General features: G+C 34.9%; 1 protein-coding gene across 8 annotated transcripts in view; it reads left to right on the top strand.

The window, feature by feature from the left end:
* The window catches only part of wake (ankyrin repeat and fibronectin type III domain containing protein wide awake), a 785,047-nt gene that overhangs the window by 289,183 nt on the left and 475,362 nt on the right, over positions 1–20,502 (top strand). Inside the window, exon 1 of one of the 8 annotated variants that reach the window (XM_073958962.1) lies at positions 8,824–9,021. The exons of the other annotated variants lie outside the window; for them this stretch is intronic. The gene's annotated coding sequence lies outside the window, so the exon portion shown is untranslated. Of the gene's footprint in view, positions 1–8,823; positions 9,022–20,502 lie in introns of those variants that run through there. 8 annotated transcript variants of the gene reach the window in all.

Raw genomic sequence — 20,502 nt, 5'->3', positions numbered from 1 at the left:
GGTACCTCCCACTCAAAATTTCGGATACATGTTCACTTTAAGACCTGCTTTCGAATCACTTTGATTTTTGTTGAAGCAACTTGCATTGCTGCCTCAATTGCGATGGTAAAAGTTGTTTCAGGGGCAAGTTCATACTTCTTGAGCAAACATCCCATATGTAGTGGATGGAGATCCATTCTTTTTAGTATCTCCTCCGCAAAACTTTTGATATTAAATCCTAATCAACATTTTTGTCAGTTCAAACGCACAAAATTTTTAAAACTCCCTAAATACATGCGTTTTTTGGAAAAAACAAGTAAAAAAGTATCAGTCGGCTTTGCCGACAGAGATATACCCTCAGCTTGTGTATATTGAAACAATTTTTTTCCAAAAAAACGCATGTATTTAGGGAGTTTTAAGAATTTTGGGCGTTTGAACTGACAAAAATGTTGATTAGGATTTAATATCAAAAGTTTTGCGGAGGAGATACTAAAAAGAATGGATCTCCAGCCACTACATATGGTACCATAGGGGTTTTTTAGAACTTCAGGGATGTTTGCTCAAGAAGTATGAACTTGCCCCTGAAACAACTTTTACCATCGCAATTGAGGCAGCAATGCAAGTTGCTTCAACAAAAATCAAACTGATTCGAAAGCAGGTATTAAAGTGAACATGTATCCGAAATTTTGAGTGGGAGGTACCGGATGGAGTGGACAAATATAGTCCATATTTGAACCTGATCTTTATCTGGTAGGTATATTAGGATGTGTAAAGTATGGACCAATTCGGCCACTCCTTTCAAGAGTTATCGTACGCACAATTTTTCCGAACATTTTTGAAATTTTATGGGGGAGGTACCTGAAGGAGTGGACCGATATGGCTTATCTTCCAACTTAAACTATGTTTGGACAAAATATAACTAAGGCCAAACTTTGGACCGAATCGGCAGACCTGTTCGAGAGTTATATTGCCCTCCAACCTCCTCACACGGTGTCATAGGGGTTTTTTGCAACTTTCAGGCTATTTGCTCAGGAAGTATGGACTTGCCCCTGATGAAACTTATACCGTCGTATGGAGGGCAGTGAATACAAGTTGCTAAAGCAAAAATCAAAGCGATTCGAGGGATGTTCCTAAACTGAACTTTTCCAAAATTTTGTGTGGGAGGTACCCGACGGAGTGGACCGATTGAGTCCATATTAAAACCTGATCTAAGTCTGGTACACGCTCCACGATGGGCAAAGTATGGACCAAATCGGTTACACCCTTCAAGAGTTATCGTGCGTACAAATTTTCCGAAAATTTTCGAACTTTTGTAGAGGAGGTACCGGAAGGAGTGGACCGATATAGCTCATCTTCGAACTTAAACTAAGTTTGGACAAAATATTACGAAAGCCAAAATTTGAACCGAATCGGTTCATCCCTTCGAGAGTTATCGTGCGCTCCAGCCAGCCAGACAGACAGACAGACAGACGGACGGACATTGCTCAATCGACTCCAAATTGTCTGAAACACATTTCGTCCAAACATACTTGGGGTCTAAAACCATTATTTCGATGAGGCACATTTTGCCCGTATGAAAGTGTATATACCCTTCATAGCCTAAAGGCTGAGGGTATAAAAATTGTTTCAATATACACAGGCTGAGGGTATATCTCTGTCGGCAAAGCCGACTGATACTTTTTTACTTGTTTTTTTTGATTTTTCTCATCTATGAACATTGTAGTTTAAGAAACCGCAAAAACTTTTCAGGTGTAAGCACCTTTCATTTATATTAAGTTAAGGCGAACCGTGACCTATCAAAAATCGACTGAAGTAAAAGTTGTAGGCTTAAAAATTGGCTACAAGATTGATCCTAATGAATTTTCAATAGGAGTATCCATTCTTGATATCGACACCTCCAAATAATAGTATGCTAAGTCTAAAAAGTGAATTTTGCACGAGAAGCTCTCAAAGTGTGGACATTTTTTTTGAACTTCAGTACTATGCTAAGTCAATATTTGTTTATAACTTCTGTTCGGATTGACCGATCATTACTAAAATTTGACAGAATTTAAGTTAAAGGACGTTAAATATAAAAATGTAAAGAACTTGAAAACATGCTAAGTCGACTTAGCATACTATTGTTTGGAGGCGTCGATATATCGTAATATAAGTGTCAAATTACACATGTGAAGAAGTAAGTCGCGCAAGAACAACATGAGGCGGACAGGTTAAAATAACAACGCAATCTGTTAAGTAATTGAATAAGCTTTCAGACGCTTTTGCAGTAATCGGTACAGTAGACCCGGGTCTAACCCGGGTTTAAATCTGGCTTTCGGGTCAAATAACGGCGAACCAGATCCCCCACCCATGAAAATTATATATTTCCGTCATGTGTTAGGTAATTCAATAAGCTTTCATACGATACCCATTTTGCAGAAATCGGTTCAGTAGAAGCGGGTCTAACTAGAGTTGTGCCAAAGGAACTATCTAGTTCACTTCGCAGTTCCAATGGCCCATATTTTTTCTTTGAACACATGGGCGCAGCCAGCTATGGGCAGGGGGGGCAACTGCCCCCTAGATCCTTCAAAAAAGTTTTGCAAAATTATACTGTTATACAAAAGTTGAAAAAATTGCAGATGTTCTGATGTACTATTTTTTATTTTATAACGGCAAATGCGTGACTAATATCGTTCGAATAAGCTATATTTTTAAAACTGGTTAACATAACCATTTGTTAACCACTTTTAAAAAATATAGCTTATCGTTATATAGTTATGGTGATTGAAGTGTAAAAACGCATAAAAACAGGAAAATGCTTTTCCTCGAGCTCTAGGCTACATAGAAGATACCAAAGAGTATAATTTATTTCTTATTTTATAATATTTAATTTATTATTTGCAAGTAAGCTTTCGAAAATTGGAAAAACCAATGAATTCGGTTGAAAAATAAATGATATATGTAATTTTTATACCCAACACCATGGTATGGAGGGTATATAAAGTAGGTTTTTCCATGTGTGACTTATTTGTAAACCCATAAAATATACATATTTTTGATCAGAATAAAATTCTGAGTCGATCTAATCATGTCAGTCGGTATGTCGAAATTAATATCGGTCAAACTTAGTTTAACTTCGAAGAGGGCCATATCGGTCCACCTTTTAATTATTTGTGATGTCAAAATGTATTAAATAGATATTTTTGTTTAATCATTGAAAACGGTTTTATTTAGGAAAGCCTAGATGAAATTCTTTAAAGTATGTTTGGACGATCTATGCCTCGTAAAAATATTATGATGTGCTAAGTATGGACCAGAGTTGCCGTGCGAGCCATTTTAGCGAAAAGTTTCGGATGTTTATGGGGGAGGTACCTGAAGAAATGGACCGATATGGATCTTCTTCGAACTTAAACTTAGTTTGGATAAAATATTACGAAGGCCAAATTTTGGACCGAATCGGTTGATCCATTCGAGAGTTATTGTGCGTTCAGAAAGCCAGATGGAAGGAGATAGCTAAAACGACTCCAAATTGTCTGAAACAGATTTCGTCCAAACATAATTAAGGTGCTCAGCGCCAAAACGGCCTAACCCACATATCCCCAAAAATCAAACAGACCATATTGCATTGATTAACTTTATGTAATACTACCTTCTAAAATATTACAATATGGTATTTTTTAGAATTTGTTTCAAAAGGTTTCAGTTAAATCTTTACAGTCTGTTTGATTTTTTTTGGGCATGTGGGTTAGGCCGTTTTGGCGCTGAGCGCCTCAATTGAGGTCTAAAATAATTATGTCGATAAGACACATTTTGGTCGTATGAAAGTGTATATAAACTCGTTAGCCTAAAGGCTGAGGGCATAAAAATGCCATACCAAAACGTGGACCTATGTTCGCAATTTTGAGGGGGATATTGTCTTTTAGATGGATAAATTTGTTGACAACTTTGAACTTAGAAAGCCAAATTTCAGCCAATTTATTAACTTCCAAATACCTAAACCCTAAATTCAAAATTAAAGCAAATATATTTGTAGATAAAATCTTGAAAATATCTGAAATCGGGCGGTACCGTTATATGGGGGCTATACCTATGTCCATAATTTTTGGTGCAGATTTGATCACCCTAAATGCCGAATATTAGCTAATTCCGTTTTTCCAAAACTTTAGTGTCCTATCTCAATTTTTGTGGATGATCAATTTTACCATAGTAAAATGGAAGTTGGTTTTCGAAATTGGCCTGAACACTATATGTGTAGAAGTAAAAAAATTGACTTATATGCTGTTTTATTGATTTATTTTATCATTTCACGGTGCTCTTGAATCAAATTTAATTGGAAGGTGCTTACACCTGCGAAGTTTTTGCGGATTCTGAAACTACAATGTTCATAGATCAGAAACATCAAAAAACTAAAAAACCCCTTAAAAATGTCAACTTGAACTGCGATTTATTTAAAAAGCACTCCGGCGATTTTTTTTAGTTTTTTGTTTTTTTTTTCAACTATGAACATTAGGGCTATAACCAAAAAAATACCACCACATAGCCGTGTAGAGCATGGAAAACTATTATGAAATACGGCGTCAATTTTTCTCTATCGCGAAAAAAGTTTCCGCACCAAATGCATTGAAGTTCAGTAATGCATTTTTTAATTTTAGCTGTTATGACAACATATTTGCTTTTAATTAAAATTTTTATTTTTTTGTAATCTAATTTAAAATCATTATCAAAGCGTTCTGGACCAATTTGTTCTCAAATCGCGCCATTTCGGAGCATTTTATGAATTTTTGACACTATTGCAGTTTTTGCTTTTTCTTTATAAACTCGTGAATTTTATGTTTATATTTTTTGTACCTACCGGACAAAAGAATATGGGGTCATTTGCAACGAAATCGCGAAAGTTACAGGCTGTTTTTGTTGACTTAGCCTGTGAGAATCGTATATGTTTTTTACAAAAATACAACACCAGTACCACGTGGGGAATTTTGTCCTAATAATGAAAACGCGTTTCTAAGATCGATTCGGTGAAAAAAGTTTCCGCGCCGACTGTAATTACTAAAACCCTTTTGATATTTTTTCTACTTAAAATTTTAAATTTGCTTTGTTTGAATAAATATTCATAGAAAAAAATACAATTCTCACAGGCAAAGTCATTAAAAACTGTCTGTAACTTTCGCGAATTTGTTGCAAATGACACCATATTCTCTTGTCCGATAGGTACAATAAATATAAACATAAAATTCACGAGTTTATAAAGAAAAAACAAAAATTGCAATAGTGTCAAAAATTCATAAAATGCTCCGAAATGGCGCGATTTGAGAACAAATTGGTCCAGAACGCTTTGGTAATGATTTTAAATTAGATTACAAAAAAATAAAAAATTTAATTAAAAGCAAATATGTTGTCATAACAGCTAAAATTAAAAAATGCATTACTGAACTTCAATGCATTTGGTGCGGAAACTTTTTTCGCGATAGAGAAAAAATTACACCTTTTTTCATAATAGTTTTTCATGCCCTACACGGCTATGTGGTGGTATTTTTGATATTTGCAAAAAAGTGCAAAAAGTTATATCCCTAATGAACATTGTAGTTTCAGAATCCGCAAAAATTTCTTAGGTGAAAGCACCTTCCATTTAAATTTGATTCAAGAGCACCGTGATTTTTGAACGAAAAAATGATTAAAGAGTGGTATTGAGTCTTCTTTGGGCCTACAAAACTTTTCCCCGGAAATGTGTCAGCACTGGTCCACTTTTTTTATTACCCACCATAGAACGGTACGGCCCGATTTTCGGAGGTTTTCAGGGATTTAGGTGCATTATCCTATAGAAATGGTTGTAATTTAATACATATGTAGTCTTCTTTGGGGCTGGCCCATGTTTTTTTTTATATAGCCTATAGCGATTTTAGGAGTTTTCAGGATTTCAGCCGTACTCTCATACAGAAATGGCTGATATTTAGAATTTAGTCTTCTATGGGGCTATAATGACTTTTCCCCCTTATTTGTCAGTACATTTCCACGCCGTGATATAGCCATTGACATTTATGATAAGTACCAGTGTTCGAAATTTCGATCAGTCAACTTTGTACATATGTAAAGTCGTGCTTGAGCATTTAATTCATCTTCTTTATATTTTGTGAAACGGATCCATATATTGGCAATAATTCACAATGATTACGTTTTAAATTTAATTTTTTTAATTTTTTAAATTAATTTAAAAAGTATCCAAAAATATAAGTTTCAAAAATGTACCCCTACCATCTAGGAGGAGGGAGATTTTTTAAGGGAAGAATTTTTTTTATTTGCTGACAGATGAATACATGCTACAACTTGTTTACTGTTCAAAAAATCGAACACCAAGTTCGAAATGGGTTAAACAGGTAAACAGAGACATACATATTAACATTAACATTATCTATGTATGTTATATGTATATGTTAAGAAATTACTATGCTCGAACCACAAGAGAATGTGCGTCCAATGTCATTAGGTGTATATTTCGCTTGTTTCGGAATATATTCTGTAAAATGGTGTGAACGATAACTCGCGATTTGGTCCAGAGTTTGCACATCGTATTATTTCATCCAGTCATGTATCAAGTCGGATATAGTCCATATCAATTCCGTTCTTCGGGTACCTCCCATTCAGATTTGATCCTGGCTACGCCCTTGTTTGAACAAACTGCGTATACTTACTATCACACGTTATATTTCATTATGTTACTCATACGTTTTGGAACTAGTACAAGGAACTAGGAACTAGATTACCCAACTCTAGGTCTAACCCGGTTTTAAATCTGGTTATTGGGTCAGATAACCGACGACCCGGATCCCCCGCCCCTGAAAATTATACATTTGCTTTTGACAAAAATTCCAAAAAAATCGTTTCACCCGAAAATGTGCGTATTTACCTTTTAAGTGCATATAGTTTATGTGTTTTTTTTTTTTTTGAACCGCTATATCCCAAGAATGGTTCCTTCTAGGAAAAAAATATGGAAACCAAACTTGTAGAGAATTTTACTGTAAACAATATCTGCTCTAGTCACTTTTTGATCAGACTCACCGTTATCTAGAAAAACTACGAAAACCTAAAAAATCCCTAAATTTTGACAGTTGACCCCTAATAACTATTTTGGCACACATGGGATTGATGGGGACTTTTAGGACATTACTTCTAATTGCAAACCCTAGCTCTCCACCAAAATTCAGCTTTGTGGGAATTTTTGCTATTTCAATGTCTATTTTGTCTGGACTATTGGCACTGAACGGTTTAGAGAGATTTTTTTGCTTGGTCCTATCGAAATAGGATTAGAAAAAAATGCTGTAGCTCTACAAGATTGATCTTTATGACATTTTCGTTGGTCTTACCATTTTTGAGATATAACAGCTCAAATTGGGACAATGCAGTAATTGGAACTCCTCCTTATAAAACAAAGTCATGCACGGTGTGTCTTAACTAACTGAAAGCCGATTACACCTGGGAACTTTATGCGGAGAAAAATAAAAAGACTAAAAAAATTGCTGGAAGAATTTTCAAAAAAACCGCTGTCAAGGTTTACATTTTAGGGCTTTTTTTAAGTTTTCACGATTTTACTTGAAAACGCAAGCCTTATCAAAATGGGGCTAAAGAAAATGTTGTAGCAGTGAAAATTCTCTTATCTTTAGTCCCATTTCGATAGGACTTGCAGTTTCAAGCAAAATCGTGAAAACCTAAAATGTGACCCTGTATGATATTTTGATGAGTTTTTACCTAAGATTTCACAAAATTTTAATTATAAAGTGATTCGATAAAAAAAGCTTCCGCACAAAAAGTTATTAAAGTTTTTATTCCATCCACCATAGTATGGAGGGTATATTAAGTTTGTTTTTCTGTTTGTAACACATCGAACTAATCATTTGCGACCCTATAAAGTATATATATTCTTGATCAGGATAAAATTCTAAGACGATCTAGCCATGCCCGTCTGACCGTATGTTGTAATCACTCTAGCGTGCGCAATAATTGAGATAGAACGCTAAAATGTTGCATCCGAGTGTTCTTATTTTGCAGGTCAAGTTTGAAGATGGGCTATATAGGTCCACGTTTTGGTAAAGCCCCCACATAACGGTACCGCCCGATTTAAGGTATTGTGAGGATTTTATCTACATTTTCTGACCAAACTAGCTGAAATTTGGCATTTGAGGTTTTTAATGGACTAGAAACTTCTCCACTAACAATTGTCAAGATAGGTCTACGTTTTGGTATAGCCCCCATATAACGGTACCTCCCGATTTGGCACATGGAGTTTCAAGAGATCAAAAAAACTGCACCAAAATTGGTGAAGATAGGTCCATGTTTTGGTATCGGTCCCATATAACAGTACCTCCTGATTTTATGTATTTTGAGGCTTTTAGCTACATTTTCTGATCGAATTAGCTGAAATTTGAAATTTGAGGTTCCCAGTGATCAAGAAACAAAAATTATGGACATAGTTCAACATTTTATTGTAGCCTCCATATAACGGTACCGACCAACCGATCAGAGTATTTCATGGTGGAGGGGATAAAAAGTTCGGCCCGGCCGAACTTATCCCTTTTTTACTTGTTATTTTTCAGAACTTTTGACAATTGTTAAAGTCATTGTAAACAGATATTTAACTGAAATCAAGGTATAGGGGCACACGACATAACCAAAATGACATAACCTTTTGTTTCTCAGTAATTTTGTGGTTTGTACGGGACCTTTTTCAATATTCATATGGAATAAAAGTTATTGTAGTGATTAACAGGCAAAAAATCATTCATTTATTCGTGCAACAGAAAATAATTTTTTTGAGAAAAAAATTTTCATTTCATAGAATTTTTTTAATTTTTTTTTTATGTTACAGGAAATCATTTTTGAGAAAAACTAAGGTTCACGTTTTGATACAGCCCCAATATAACAGTACCGACCGATTTTCGAAATGTTCAAAGTTTTAGCCGCATTATCCTACAGGAATATGTGAAATTCGATATATTGTCTTCGTTGGAGATATGCTGTATTCCTTCAAAGAATTCTGGGTAAAGGTCCCCGATATAGCGCCCATATAAGGTACTTCTGATTTTCGATATTTTTAACGTTTTAGCCCCATTATCTAACTGAAATGGCTGTAATTAGGTATTTAAGTCTTCGTTGCGGGTACACAACCGAGAATGGCCGGTACAGAAACTCGAATTGATATAGCCCCCATAGAGTGTACCTCCCGATTTCCGTTACTTTGATGGTTTTAGCCAAATTATCCTACCGAAATTACTGAAATTTGACATTAAGTATTCGACATGGGTATAAAACATGCCTACAGAGAATTGTGGGGATTGATGCACGTCCATTGAAGAGATATTGCAAGTTCTCAGATTGGAAGGTACAATGATACCGCTCGATGTGAACTCTTTAAAGGATTTATCTACTGAAATCGTTGAGTACCGTCCTATGGCTTTGCCAAAATGTGGTAAGGCTTTTTTTCGTTCATAAAAAACTCGAAATACAAATTTTTAAATTATACTAAAACCGAAATACTCTGTAACTAATAAAGACATTTGTCGGTAAAGCCAATTTTTGTTTACCCACAAATTCGGTAAATGACGAACATTTTCGACATATTATCAACTAAAAATTGCAGCAGTAGTGTCAACTTTTATTATACCCTCATCGAAATAATGGTTTTAGACCCCAAGTATGTTTGGACGAAATGTGTTTCAGACAATTTGGAGTCGATTGAGCAATGTCCGTCCGTCTGTCTGTCTGGCTGGCTGGAGCGCACGATAACTTTCGAACGGATAAACAGATTCGGTTCAAATTTTGGCTTTCGCAATATTTTACCCAAACTTAGTTTAAGTTCGAAGATAGGCTATATCGGTCCGCTCCTTCCGGTACCTCCCCCACAAAAGTTCGAAAATGTTCGAAAAATTTGTGCGCACGATAACTCTTGAAGGGAGTAACCGATTTGGTCCATACTTTGCCCATCGTGAGACGTGTACGAGACTTAAATAAGGTTTCAATATAGACTCAATCGGTCCACTCCTTCGGGTACCTCCCACACAAAATTTCGGAAAAGTTCAGTTTAGGGCCATCTCTCGAATCGCTATCATTTTTGTTTTAGCAACTTGTATTCACTGCCCTCCATACGACGGTACAAGTTTCATTACGGGCAAGTTTCATATGACACCGTGTAAGGTGGTTGGAGCGCAAGATAACTCTCGAACGGATCTGCCGATTCCGTCCAAAATTTTGACTTAGTAATATTTTGTCCAAACATAGTTTAAGTTTGAAGATAAACCACATCGGTCCACTTCTTCAGGTACCTCCCTCAGAAAAGTTCAAAAATGTTCGGAAAATTTGTTCATACGGTAACTCTTGAAGGGAGTGGCCGAATTATTCCATACTTTACACATCCTAATATATCTACTCGATATAGATCAGGTTCAAATATGGACTATATTTGTCCACTCCATCCGGTACCTCCCACACAAAATTTTGGATAAGTTCACTTTAAGGCCTGCTATCGAATCATTTTGATTTTTTGAAGCAACTTGCATTCGCTGCCTCAATTACGTTGGTAAACATTTTTTTCAGGGGCATACTTCTTGAGCATACATCCCGAAGGGTGTAAAAACCCCCTATGGACCATATGTAGTGGCTGGACATCCACTTCCATAGTGGTCAATGTAGATCCATTCCTTTTAGTATCTCCTCCGCAAAATTTTTGATCTCTAATCCCAATGAACATTTTTGTCGGTTCAAATGCCCAACATTTTTAAAAACCTCTAAATACATACGTCTTTTGGGAAAAAATTGTTTCAATATATACAGGCTGAGGGTATATCTCGGTTGGCAAAGCCGACTGATACTTTTTTACTTGTTTTTTTGCTTTTCATTGATAAAACAGTACAACAAAATTGAACTTTTTTAAAATTACAAGAAACCCCGCACAGATTATGAAAGAGGACCGAAAAAAGAAGATATGTGTATCAGCGTTTTGAAAGTTTACGTCGGGAAGTAACCTAAATAGACGTAGCAAGTTCCGCCCATTTCTACAGGATTTGAAATATTCGACATCAGATTTCATGGAATCATTGCATTTTAGGTATAAAGTGTCAGACAAAAATGCGGGGTATTTTTTATATCTGTGCATGTCCGTCCGTCCGTCCGTCTGTGGTAATCACTCTATCATCCACAAAAATGGAGATAGGACGCTGGTATAGCCCCCATATAACGGTCGCCCCCGATTTACGGTATTTTGAAGTTTTTTAGCTAAATTTTCAGACCGATTCAGCTATAATTTGACATTTAGGGTTCTTAAGTGTCAATAAACTTATATAACAAAACTTGTGGACATTAGGGTTATGACTTTTTGAAATTTTTCCTCAAAAATGATTTCCTGTAGCAGGGATGAATGAACTTTTGCCTATTAATCACTATGCTATCGTTTATTCCATTGAAATATAAAAAAAGTTCACGCACAAATCGATTTTAAAAAAAATAATTTTTTGAAAAAATATATGAAATGGAAAAAAATTTTTTTTTCAAAAAATTATTTTTTGTTGCACGAATGAATAAATATAAGCCTACTAATAACTATAATAATAATTATTTCATTCAAATTTAAAAAAAAGTCGCGAAAAAAGTCACTTTGAAAAAATTTTAAATTTTTTGTTTTTTGTTAAAAAATTATATTTTTGAATAAAAGCGTTTACGACATTTTTACGATTTTCAGAATTGAAGAAAAATAGTGAGAAATAAATTTTATGTCATTTTAATTATCTCATGTGGCTCTAAAGTTTATTTTCAATTATATATCTGTTTTCAGTGACTTCAAAAAATTGTCCATAATTTTGATAAATTCAAATTTTAAAATCATTTTGTGCGTGAGGTTTTTTCACCGAATCACCTTATAATTAAGATTTTATGTAATCTTATGGCAAAACTCATCACGCTATGATACAGGGATATGAGGTTGTAAAAAAGTCATAACCCTAGTGGACATAGGCCCACGTTTTGGTATAGCCTCCATAAAACGGTACCCCCCGATTTACGGTATTTTGACGTTTTTAGCTAAATTTTCAGACCGATTCAGCTATAATTTGGCATTTAGGGTTCTTAAGTGTCAATAAACTTATATAACAAAACTTGTGGACATAGGTTCACGTTTTGGCATAGCCTCCATAAAACGGTACCCCCCCATTTATGGTATTTTGACGGTTTTAGCTACATTTTTAGACCGATTTATCTATAATGTGACATTTAGGGTTCTTAAGTGTCAATAAACTTATATAACAAAACTTGTGGACATAGGTCCACGTTTTGGTATATCCTCCATATAACGGTACCCCCCGATTTGTGGTATTTTGACGTTTTTAGCTACATTTTCAGACCGATTCAGATATAATTTGACATTTAGGGTTCCTAAGTGTCAATAAACTTATATAACAAAACGTGTGGACATAGGTCCACGTTTTGGTATAGCCCCCATATAACGGTACCCCCGATTTACGGTATTTGGCGTTTTTAGCTACATTTTCAGACCGATTCAGCTATAATTTGACATTAAGGTTTCTTAAGTGTCAATAAACTTATATAACAAAACTTGTGGACATAGGTCCATGTTTTGGTATAGCCCCATATAACGGTACCTCTCGATTTTCGGTATTTTGAGAATTTTACCAACAAGTTTTAACCGAATTAGCCGTAACTTGAACATTTGACATTTGAAGTTCTTAGTGGTCACCACACCTCTCCACCAACAATTGTCATGAAAGGTCCATGTATGGATAAAGCCCCCGTATAACGGTACCTCCCGATCTTCAGTAATTTGATGATTTTAGCTACAATATTAAACCGAACTAGCAGTAATTTGACATTTGAAGTTCTTAGTGGTCAAACACCTCTCCATCAAAAATGTTCAACATAGGTCCATTTTTGGATATAGCTCCCATATAACGGTACATTCCGATTTTCAGTAATTTGGCAATTTTAGCTACAATTTTGAACCGAACTAACTGTAATTTGACATTTGAAGGTTTTAGTGGTCACCACACATCTGCATCACCAATTTTCAACATAGCCCCAATATTTTTCGATTTTCGGTACTTTGAGGATTTTACTTAAAATGTTTAACCGAAAGTAGGTCCATGTTTTGGTATAGCCCCAAAACAAACCTCCCGATTTTCCGTACCTCGGCTTTAGTTTTTGGACGAAATTTCTGAAATTTGAAATTTAAGAGCCAACAAAAATTGTTCATTTAAGTTCATATTTTTGTATAGCTCACATATAAGGTACCTCCGAACTAGATGTTAATGACATTTGAAGTTCCCACGTTATGTACCGATTTTCGGTATTTTGAGGATTTTAGCTACAATTTTTAACCGAATTATGAGTTATTTGACATTAAAGGCTCCCATCAAAAACTGTCAATATAGGTCCATGTTTTATTATAACCCCTATATAACGGTACCTTCCAATTTCTAGCCCACCAAAAATTGTTAACATATGTATTTAGTTAGATATAGGCACCATAAAAAGGGCCTCCCGAATGAAGCATTTAATGTACATTATCTGACATTTTAACGTACCCACTTAAAGTTCAGGACAGGAATGAAAAATAGTTATTCCATTTTAGTTCAGAATATTTTATGGTGGAGGGTATGAAAAGTTCGGCCCGGCCGAACTTAACGCTTTTTTACTTGTTTCGGTCCTCTTTCATAATCTGGCCGAATTATGTTGTAATTATTTTTTGTTTTGTACAGTGTAATTATTCATTTTAATTTCTACCGATTTTTAGTTATGTGGTCATATATTCGCTTCATTATCCTAGTTATGGATCAAGACTTTAAACCCAAACGGAATTTTAACCACCACAACTTAAATAGGCATTTTGTTGTTGTTGTAAAATAAACTTCTCCACTGGTCTAAGGGTTATAAAACATTCTTTTCCTTATCCCATAAACCAGCCACTACTACCATTAAAAGACAATTCCATTTTGCCCTTATCACACTTATTTGCGGTCTTAATACGTTTTACGTTGTTTCTTTACAAAACGTTATTGTTTGACATTGTTTTACACGTCATGGTGTTTTCTTCTTACATCCTCAATAAAATTACGAAATTGTTATTGTCCTTAACATTGCAATAGACTTACGTCATATGCGCATTATCCCTCTTCCACACCGATACATTTTTTCGTATTCGTTCAGGGGGTGGATTAGCTTATCTTTCAAGGATAATTGCAATTGCAAATTTAGCAGATTTTATTAGGGCGATTAAACGTGTTTGAGTGACTTTGGAAATTTATTGTTATTGCGATTCTTTAGCTCGCGGTAATTGCATTCGAGGCGAGTATCGCTAAAAATATATATGCATATGTATGTATGTATGTCACAGCAATGAGAATATACTAATCACATTTGATGCTTTACAAGCGTCAAATAACAATTAAAAGCAATCATGATGACACTTAAATTCACTTTGTGAAGTACGTGTTGTGACTGCGGTTGTGTCTTCGGTGGATTTTGTTGTATGTGTTTTATGGACAACCATTAAATTTCGAAATTCTCTAAAGTCTATAAACAAAACTTATTTAAACTCCAATAATGACAATCATTTTACAGTATATTGCGCCAGTCCCACCTATTCTACCATTTTGATTGTTCTAATAATGCAATTTGACCAATTAAATATTGTAGATTTATAATATATAGTTTACGCTGATGGAATTTTTAAATAATTTTGCAAAGAAGAAATTTTAAAACTTTATAATAAAGACCAAAAAAGTTCTGTGAGCAGATTTTATATAAGGGAAATAATATTTTAATATACAAATTATTATCATGAAATATTTACCCAATAAAAAAGGAAGGTTGTATTAGAAATGTTAACATTCACCCCACTTAACCCTGTCACCAAGTAACCCACGATACAAATGTACTTATAAATAAATTGTAGGAAAGCATACAAACATAATAGTCCTTCGAAAATTTGCCTTCATGCATAGCTTGTATCCAACCATGTTATGATGGACGACAGCGAGGGAAATACATATTACATAAAACCCCAAGAACCTTGTCTTTGACATATGAAAATTCCAGCCATAGTATTTATTAAACTGTAAATAGACACAAAATGAAAAAAAAATGGACAAGAAAGTATGAAGGCAATTTATCCCTTTTTCTATCAGTTGTTTGTAAAAAATAGATATCAAGTCATAAGGATCAAAAAGGAGATGCTGCATTTCTCTAGATTTTTAAACCAGCAATGAAATGACACGGAAATATTCGGCAATTCATTTCATTCAACAATTCGCTATGGTAATAAAATATAATGAAAGGGAAATGGATATCCAATCACAATTTCCCAGAAGCTCCAATTGTTATTTTGCAAATTTATTTGTGTTTGGTTGGGAAGCAATACTTTAGCGGACTATTACTTCTTTAATTGTAATTTGTTCGAATTGTAATAAGTTCGAAATATTGTACCTACATATAAACACATATGAAACGATTAATATCTATAATTTATTAATGTATAATTATTAATTAATTACAATTATTAATTAATTATGGTGACAACGTTGTATTTTAATGTATATTAGGGTGGTTTTAAAAACTCGATGTCGGTTTTTTAGGCGGAACCCCCCAAAGTTTTTAGTTTTGTTAGATATTAAGATTGGCAAAGTTTGAGCACGATTGGAATATGTTAACACGTGCCACTGAGACGGACCTCAAAGTTTCCACGGGCCCTATATATAGCTAATATTAAAGCCCGAGCCGATTTTCACAAATTTTTGCAGGATTAGTTTTTTAGCAAAATCAAGAACAGGTAAAAATTTTTCGTCGATTGTACAATAAATGTGGTCTGTAGAGCGATTTCGTGAAATCGTTATTACACATACTATGGAAACTTCAAGGCTCCAGTGGCACGTATTAACCTTTTCCGATTGTGCTCAAACTTAAAATCAAACAAAACTCAACACTTTAGAGAGTGCCGCCTAAAAAATCTAATGTCGATTTTTTCCATTTGTATTAAAACCACCATAATGTACATACATCAGCGCCTGCGTTTGTGGTTTTATTTTCAGTGTTCGAACATTCCAGGTGTATATTTACGGTTCGTGGTCCTTAAATTGTTCTTGGGGTGGTCAACATTTGGGGGAGAGGTTGTTTTTGTTCTTCTTTTGCATTTAAATTTTAAGTATGCCATACTAAGTCGAGAATTATTTCAAGTTTTGAAAGTTCTCGTGAGTGTACACTATACTGAATGGTTTAAATGGTTTAAAAATGGACCGTTATTCTACTTTTGTTGATGCAAATCAAATATTTAATACCGTTAGATTCTGTGGACATTTTACATCAATACTGCACTAAATTGGCGTATTTGATTTTAATTTTTTGCGCGCTAGACCGGTATTTTTTCAACTAGGCAGCGGCCATGACCGACTTTAACATGACAAAGCCCAGGACTTATCTTGGTCCCTCTTTCTTCTCAAGCGGACACGACAGCCCCGTGGTGTCGCTTGCGGAGCTGCGTTCAACACCCGCTAAAGGTAGCGGGCTAACATGTGCCGTGCGTTCACCCAAACAAAGAAAAAGAAAAACAAACAATTGACGACCCCCGCAAATGTTCGCACAAAGTGCAGTTTACGCACTGGCAGGCAGATGTACTTAAAAAGTACAAGTCCGACATTTCTGCCACACAAGCGCTTAGAAGAAACATATGACCGTTGGCCTGCCCATGACATTAAAATTATTCTAGGCGATTTTAATGCCAAAATTGGAAAGGAGAACATCTTTGGCCCAACAGTCGAGAAACTCCGTCTCCACAGTGAAACATCTGACAATGGTATGAGGTTGATAGACTTCGCAGCGGCAAAAAACATGGTAGCTAGCAGCACCAGATTTAAGCATCTCGACATTCATAAGGGCACCTGACTGTCTCCAGATCAGAAAACAAGAAATCAAATTGATTGCATTGTGATAGATGTACAGGAGCCAGAATGATGATACGGGAGCTGCATTCTTTTTATCCCAAAAAATAGTGTGTGATGCTACATCCACGGTTCTTGATTGATCGTCTTGAAATAGATATATATCGATATAGATTTTCATGGTGAACGCTGAAATCGGATGCGAACAAAAATTGTATGCACTCTGAGCAAATTAGCGATGTTTTATAGGTTTTTGAACAGTGTGATACAGCCGATGCTACATCTTAGTCTCCAAATTAAATTTCGAAAAAAAAAAACAACTTAAAAGATATGGTCTTTCTGTACATGAATATCACATGCGGACAAAATGTTTTTGATAATTACGCGATTTACACTTATTTTAAAATGCATATAAATTAAAATGGGTTATTTGACCTCTATTTCCATTTCAGCAGCTTTGAGATTTTGCCAATATTTTCTACTGCATAATGCATGTGAAAAAATATTTTTTCAAATAAAAAATTATTTTTTGACCAAAATGTGTGCTTATTTTAACTGTAGCATCGAAAATATAATACCAGTCTGTATGATTTTATTCTCATTTGATTCGCCGTGAAGTTTCGATCCACAACAAATTTTTATGTGATTTTATGACTGCTAAATAAGCCTTAATTTTAAAAAGTAAAAAAGCCTTAAGTTCGGCCGGGCCGAACTTTTCATACCCTCCACCATAAAATATTCTGAACTAAAATGGAATAATTAGTTTTCATTCCTGTCCCCAACTTTAAGTGGGTACGTTAAAATGTCAGATAATGTACATAAAATGTTTCATTCGGTAGGCCCTTTTTATGGTGCCTATATCTAACTATGTATGATGACAATTTTTGGTGGGCTAGAAATTGGGAGGTACCGTTATATAGGGGTTATAATAAAACATGGACCTATGTTGACAGTTTTTGATGGGAGCCTTTAATGTCAAATAACTCCTAATTCGGTTAAAAATTGTGGCTAGAATCCTCAAAATACCGAAAATCGGTACATAACGTGGGAACTTCAAATGTCATTAACAGCTAGTTCGGAGGTATGTATGTGAGCTATACAAAAATATGAACTTAAATGAACAATTTTTGTTGGCTTTTAAATTTCAAATTACAGAAAGTTCGTCCAAAAAATAAAGCTAAGGTACGGAAAATCGGGAGGCTTGTTTTGGAGCTATACCAAAACATGGACCTACGTTCGGTTAAACATTTTAAGTAAAATGCTCAAAGTACCGAAAGTCGGGAAGTATCGTTATATTGGGGTTATGTTGAAAATTGTTGATGCAGATGTGTGGTGACCACTACAACCTTCAAATGTCAAATTACAGTTAGTTCGGTTAAAAATTTTAGCTAAAATTGCCAATTACTGAAAATTGGGAGGTACCGTTATATGGGAGCTATATCCGAACATGGACTTATGTTGACAATTTTTTTATGGAGAGGTGTTGTGACCACTAAGAACTTCAAATGCCAAATTACTGCTAGTTCGGTTAATATTGTAGTTAAAATCATCAAATTACTGAAAATCGGGAGGTACTTTTATATGGGAGCTTTATCAATACATCGACCTTTCTTGACAATTTTTGGTGGAGAGGTGTGGTGACCACTAAGAATTTCAAATGTCAAATGTTCAAATTACAGATAATTCGGTTAAAACTTGTAGGTAAAATTCTCAAAATACCGAAAATCCGTTATATGGGGATACCGAAATCCGTTATACCGAGGTACCGTTATATGGGGCTATACCAAAACATGGATCTACGTTCATAATTATTTCGAATATAAGTTTCTTGGTCACTAAGAACCCTAATAAATATAAATCGGGGGGCACCGTTATATGGGGCTGTACCAAAACGTGGACCGATATAGCCCATCATCGAACTTGACCTGCCTGCAAACAAAAGACGCATTTTCCCAAAATTTCAGACAATTTTGGTGGAAAAGTGTGGTGACCACTAAGAACTTAAAATGTCAAATGTTCAAATTACAGCTAATTCGGTTAAAACTTGTAGGTAAAAAATCTCAAAATACCGAAAATCAGGAGGTACTGTTATATGGGGCTATACCAAAACATGTACCTATGTTCATAATTTTTCGAATATAAGTTTTTTGGTCACTAAGAACCCTAAATATCAAATTATAGCTAATTCGGTCTAGAAATGCGACTTAAATCGTCAAAATACCTGAAATCGGGCGGTAACGTTATATGGGGGCTATTCCAAAACATTGATCTATGTCCACTAGTTTTGTTGTATAAGTTTATTGACACTTAAGAACCCTAAATGTCAATTTATAGCTAAATCGGTCTGAAAATGTAGCTAAAAACGTCAAAATACCGTAAATCGGGGGGTACCGTTATATGGGGGCTATACCAAAACGTGGACCTATGTCCACAACTTTTACTATATAAGTTTATTGACACTTAAGAACCCTAAATGTCAAATTATAGCTACATCGGTCTGAAAATGTAGCTAAAAGCGTCAAAATACCGTAAATCGGGGGGTACCGTTATATGGGGGCTTTACCAAAACGTGGACCTTTGTCCACAACTTTTTTTATATAAGTTTATTGACACTAAAGAACCCTAAATGTCAAATTAGAGCTAAATCGGTCTGAAAATGTAGCTAAAAACGTCAAAATACCGTAAATCGGGGGGTACCGTTATATGGGGGCTATACCAAAACGTGGACCGATATAGCCCATCATCGAACTTGACCTGCCTGCAAACAAAAGACGCATTTTCCCAAATTTTCAGCGTCCTATCTCCTTTTTTGTGGATGCTAGAGTGATTACCACAGACGGACGGACGTGCACAGATCGACTCAGAATTTTACCCTGATCAAGAATATATACACTTTATAGGGACGCAAATGAGTATTTCAATGCGTTACAAACGGAAAAACAAACTTAATATACCCTCCATACTATGGTGGAGGGTATTAAAAAGATTGGCTTAAATTCAATAATTTATCAATTTTTTATAGATTCCGCGAATTCTGAGTAACATTTTACACGTATTATGCAATCTACTCGCTGAAGTGACTTCGAGAGAACTTTTTAGTAACAATTGTGCTCATTAAAATAATTAGCGATTTTCTAATATTTTTTCTTAAAAGACGAAATGAAACCGCCGTAACTTTTGTCCGCAACAACCAAAAATTGGCTCGCGAGCAGATTCGTACTGGGGAATTTTTTCTTAACCTGCGTAACAAAAATCTTTGATGTAGCTCGAAAAAATTTACCTTTTTTAAGTGGAATATGAAATAATTGACAATATTTGTGATATACCCTTTCTAGCCTAAAGGCTTAGGGTATAAGAATATGGTAACTATTACAATTTTGGGGTATAGTAATAAAGGAAAAAAGTCAATGAAATCAGCTGAGTATTAATTCTTTGTTTTTTAAGGGAGTCACCATTTACTACACCTAAGTAGCAGTACGTATATATCAGCACTGCTCACAGGGAACAAAAAAGCATTTAAGCAAAATTAGGAAAAAACTATTTCTGGGAGTTGCTTTCGACGTTTTGTCCATTTTTACGCTTAAGTGTCCTGAAAAACAATTACCTTGATTAAATA

This window comes from Musca autumnalis, unplaced genomic scaffold, assembly GCF_047663935.1.
Source record: "Musca autumnalis isolate F117 unplaced genomic scaffold, ASM4766393v1 scaffold_1, whole genome shotgun sequence".
NCBI classification, from domain to species: Eukaryota; Metazoa; Arthropoda; class Insecta; order Diptera; family Muscidae; genus Musca; species Musca autumnalis.
This window is presented reverse-complemented; position numbering and strand designations above follow the sequence as displayed.